The sequence below is a fragment of the Ictidomys tridecemlineatus genome, chromosome 8 (genome assembly GCF_052094955.1).
Source record: "Ictidomys tridecemlineatus isolate mIctTri1 chromosome 8, mIctTri1.hap1, whole genome shotgun sequence".
Taxonomy (NCBI): Eukaryota; Metazoa; Chordata; class Mammalia; order Rodentia; family Sciuridae; genus Ictidomys; species Ictidomys tridecemlineatus.
Window position 1 is genome coordinate 156,209,392 of NC_135484.1, and position 5,059 is coordinate 156,214,450.

Consider the following 5,059-nt stretch of genomic DNA (forward strand, 5'->3'; position numbering starts at 1 on the left):
AGCTGCTTCCTGAAGAGTGGCAGGAAGGACTAAGGGAAGATAGCTGTGTCCCTCTAGTTCCTGATGGCCTCTGTCCACTGTCACCAACTTTGAGGTCTGAGAATGCACCTCTGTGTGACGCATGTACAATTACTGGGTCTTGCATCACAGACAGCAACACAAAACTAACAGTGATTTCAAACTTATTGAAAGAATAGATGAATTGGACATTTCCTCCAAGTCTCTTTCTGTTAGTGAGCATGAAAGCATGTAGCCACCTGTCCATCTCTGTGAATCAGCACAAATGGGCTGAGAATTGCAAAACCAAGGGTCAGAAAATTTTGAACATCTAATGCCATGGAATAATTCTCTAGGGAGACAGTTGAATATAAAGACATAAAATAATCTGTCCAATAGAAGAAGAGAAAACAAAGCACCAGAAGGAGAATACTTTGAGCAGCCCTCACTTCAGGGGGGGGGGTTGTAGAGCAGCTTGGAGGTCTGAAGGTGGAGCACGTGCTGGTGGTGCTTGTGGAGGAGGAAGACCATGTAGCTGCTGGTCACGCCCAGGACACCCTGGAACACAGCATCTCCAAGGACCATGAGAGCAATAAAAATCCACCTGATTATCAAGTTTTTTGGTACAAAATAACAGTAGTTGTGCCTCTTGCTAACTTCTGATGTGTTTAGGCTGCTGATGTTTTTGATGTAAAATGGTTCATGCTTATCAAGGAATTGAGAATCCAACAGAAGAGCAACAAGGGAAGGACGTGCCATGCAGACCTGGGCTGCAGCCTCCCCCACTTGGAGGCTCTGGGACTGATGGTGATGGCCTGGACCACTGTGAGGAGACTGGTGGTGCTGATGGACAGGCCCCGGGCCACCCTCTCCAGGGAAACCACAACCTTACAGCCTACGTCACCTAGGAGGTTTCCAAACCAAAGCTGGCTATTGTCCTTGGTGTTCCTTCACTAAAAAGCATTAGGATATTTGCAAAAAACAAGTGGATGAGAATAAGGTGGATAGGTTTCTTCTCACTGCCTCTGAAAACGTAAATGTAGCTCAAAAGAACAAAGGTGTTCCCAGCAATGCCAAGTCCTCTTAGAAACATGAAGGTTGTTCCCTTGACTAGGTTCAGAACCATCTCCAGACAGGAAGCTTGGATTCAGCAGACACCTTTGTAAAAAAAAGCCACAGCAATTGTAAGATGCATCTGCTAAAACAATATTATATCAGCAATTTCTAGAGTACAAGAACAGACAGGATATACATAACAGTGCAGATTTTTGTCCAAGTTACTAGTCCTTTTCCTGTGGCACTCTTTGTCATTCTATGTAACAGCCAGCACCATCTTGAGGACTAGTATTCAATCAAGTTTTTCACCCCAAATTTCTTCAAAGCCTCATAAAAGAAATCCCATCTACCTGTTGAAATCCCGTAATATCCCACCTATGTTAAGCCTCTGCATACTTCATTAAACACACAGTTTCCCCAGCCAGAATTTCTTCCTGCCTTTTTTATTTCCTTCCATCATATTCTCATTAATCTATTTGAAAAACTCATGCTTGACCTGTCTACCTTCCCTGCCCCGACCCAGACACAAAATTCTACTGTCAACATATTTAACATCTTGTAAATTCATCCATGTTTAAATTTCCTCAGTGTCTGTCATTTCATTGCATGTTCCTTTCTATCCATCATTTTGGTTAGCATGACAATCTCTCAGTTTGCTTTTTGCTTCAAGTATTGTCTTTGATGAAAATACATTCATATTTCTGTACTTCTTAACCCCAAAATTATTCTGTGATTTCACTGCTTACAAATATTCAGTGTTTTATTTTTTTTATTTTGTTGTTTTAACACTTCTCAACATGAAGCCAAACTGCATAGTTTTTCCAGGTTGGATCCAATAGTTGAAGCTGAGTCAACAATAGGAAAATGCTTTGATCTTTATCATCCCAGCGGATCTCATGCAAGCCTGGACAGGATGTTACCTTTTCACACTTTACCTTTTCCCATCTCCATCTCACCCAAGAACTTATGTTAAACTATGTTTGGTTTCTGCAGAACAAAGGAACCAGGCTGTTAGAAGTAAACCCAGGATTTACATAAGTTCTGTGTGCTTCAAGTGTCCTTCTGCAACCCTACCCCTCTTCTTCCGGCAAATCATTAAAGGGTTGCTTTTCGATTCTCTCTGATGAAAGTCTCTGGCAGCATGAAGTGCAGGAATTCAGGCTGTGCCCAGGTTTGGTACCAGGCAGCCCCTGAGGTTAGGAATATCAGTTACTGCCTTTCAACCTGTTTCCTCCTCTGACTGAGGGGAGGCTGAAGACTGTGCCAATGCAGGAGAGAAGGCAGCAGAGGGTCCTAAATGTCAAATGCTGATGCCTTTGGCCACAGGCTTTAGTGACAGGCACAGCAGTTGTAATAACTCTGGGGAATAAGTGGATGGACTGCTTATTCTGAGACGGGGTGCCATAAAGGTGACTACAGTCAATATGCCTCAGTACCCTGAGCACTTACCAAACCTGTTCTTCTTTCACATCTTTTTAGTGACTCTTATTTTCCCAGGATACTCTCACTTTCCCAGACTTTCATAGCCTGACACACCTCTCAGACACACCTCTCAGACAGAAGGAAGAATGACCGAGGAGGAATGCCATCCCAAGTTGCATTAGGAACAGTGTCCTGAACTATTATAAAAGACAGGCTTTGCACTCAGAGAGATGTGCAGTGTCCCTTCCGGGCCTAACGCCCTGCAGCTGAAGCAGGCAAGCCCCTCCATTCCAGGCCCCGTTGTCTACAGTCAAATGTGAGATTAGTGTCGCTTGCTGCATAATACCAACTAAATTTAAAGAGTGTTACCTCAAATAATAATATCAGGCTGAAAAGCACCAGTAATGATTAATTCTCAAGAGAGAAGCTATGTTTTTAAATAAAAATCATTGCAGAAAGTCCACCAAATGGCAGACCTACAAAGAACGAAGTTGATTTACGTGGATGGCACAACGTTAGGTGTAAGAACAGAGAGCTGATGAATGGATGCAGAAAGAAGACCTCTGAATTAAGCACTCTGCACTTGGGGCCCTGGTAATAAAATACAAGTGCCAAGGCTGCCCCTTGCAGCACAGCAACACACCAAAACTTAGGGGCAGAGACCTTGGGAAGCTAAAGATGCTGGCAGTCATAATGCGGGACAGCACGGAGCCTGAGCTGAGTGTCTCCCGGAGGCAGGCAGTCCTCTGTCTCTGAACTTCAGCACACCACAGAGCTCTCTGATGAATCCAGATCCTGAACCCAGGGCAAACAGGCTCCAGCTCATCTACAGGGACATCTGCTGTGAAGGGCCCCTGCATCTTGCTGGCCCAGGTGCCTACAGGTGCCAAAAGAATGAAGGCCTAAGGCTCAGACCCTCTCAGCAACTATTTTGTATTCACTGAAAGAGAATGAAACCTGTGCTTCTTAGGAAATGTCACCCAGCGCCCTGCTCTCCTCGGTGGCTGGGCGCAGACAAGGTGCAGCTCACAAGGTGGGAGAGAGGACAGCCCCTGAGACACACAGGATGAGTCCCTTCCTTCAAGTCCTTCTTTACACTCAGGAATAGAATCTAGGTGAGAGGTCGTAGCTCTTGAATAAAGACGGTTAATGAAGCCCAGTTACTCCCGTCACCACGTCACCCTGAGATGAGCCTGGGGTGACAATTGTGCTAACTGAGGAAGAGATGGCTTTTAGACCTGTCCTTGCGGCCTGTGCCTGCTGGCTGTACAAGGGGACCGCCCTGCCTCCAGGCAGTTCCTGTGTCCCACTCGGTTCTGCATCTCTTCAGGAATACGATCATTTTCGCTCCCTTTAGAAGCGGTTTGGGGGGTTGGCTGGAGACTGGGTTTTGATCATCCTTGCTCAGGACACATACAATAGATGGCAGCATCAAGATTTGAACCCAAGAGCAGAGCCCCACCTCACACAGGGTGGCCTCTGCTGCTGGTCCACCTGCGCACTCCTGCCGGTCCCCCTTTCAGTCTGACTCACTGTCTCTAGATCTCACTAGGCTCACATTTAGCACAGAAAGGAAAACCCGCCCAAGTAGGGGGACGGACCATAAATAACGAAGGTGACGCGGAGCCAGGAGTGGAGGTTGTGCCCCTAGCTTCCTCCTGTCGCAGCCCAGCCTCAGCTGCACTGAGTGACCAACCGCCCTGCTGAGACCCGGGCTCCCAGGCGCAGAGGGCGACCCAGGCAGGGCCTGGCTGCCTGCGCGCACAGGTGTCTCCCAGCACAGCGGGCGGCTTGGCCGCGCGGAGTCATCGCGCTCCCCGCGGGGCTGTGGCGGGTGCTGCGGCCACGGGCCGGGTCCTCAGTCCAGTCCGTCAAGCACCTGCCCAAGCTAGTGTGGGAGAAAGCAGTGCCACTGCCCTGCGACGAGGTGGCCGAGTGGTTAAGGCGATGGACTGCTAATCCATTGTGCTCTGCACGCGTGGGTTCAAATCCCACCCTCGTCAGAACTTTAGAAAGTGAGTGGGACTGGAACTCAGTTCTGGCCAGGTTTATCAGGACTCCCTAAATTCTCCTGGCAAAGGAAGGAGGGTTTACACATCACCATTCTGGTCACTTCAGCTGGAGAGAAGCCCATTCCCACTAGTTTTACAAATTGCTAATTCAGCAGAAAGACAAAGTCAGCAGACACCAAGGCAGAAATCCAATTAGATTCTCAAGATAAATCAACATTGAAGTGTGGCCAGGGTAGGGTGTTCATGGACCGGGCATAAATCCAAAAACTTTACTCTTGCAGACCCTCCAGGTTCTTCACATGCCTTGATAACTGTGCAGAGATAAAAATTCACTTGAGTGAGGGTCTGTCCTAAACACTTGCTTTTAAACTCTTGTTTTCATTTGCATTATAGCCCAAGGAGCTGATGTGCTACCATCCAGTTTACCGCGCTCCTGTTTTTGAAATGACTAGTCTCTTAGGAGGATTGATGGTTTAAGGGATGGTTGTAGAAGTAGATCAAAGGCCCTGCACATCTCTGGCTGTGGCTGATGAGAAGCCAGGTTCTGTCCTTCCTCTTCTCAGTACCTCCGT

General features: G+C 47.3%; 1 non-coding gene and 1 pseudogene across 1 annotated transcript; one reads left to right on the forward strand and one right to left on the reverse strand.

The window, feature by feature from the left end:
• Positions 1–230: 230 nt before the first annotated feature.
• Positions 231–1,147, reverse strand: LOC110599299 (putative vomeronasal receptor-like protein 4; annotated as a pseudogene).
• Positions 1,148–4,396: 3,249 nt separating this feature from the next.
• Trnas-gcu (transfer RNA serine (anticodon GCU)) lies at positions 4,397–4,478 on the forward strand. The gene has a single exon. It is a non-coding gene; the product is annotated as a tRNA-Ser (tRNA).
• The last annotated feature ends 581 nt before the right edge of the window (positions 4,479–5,059 follow it).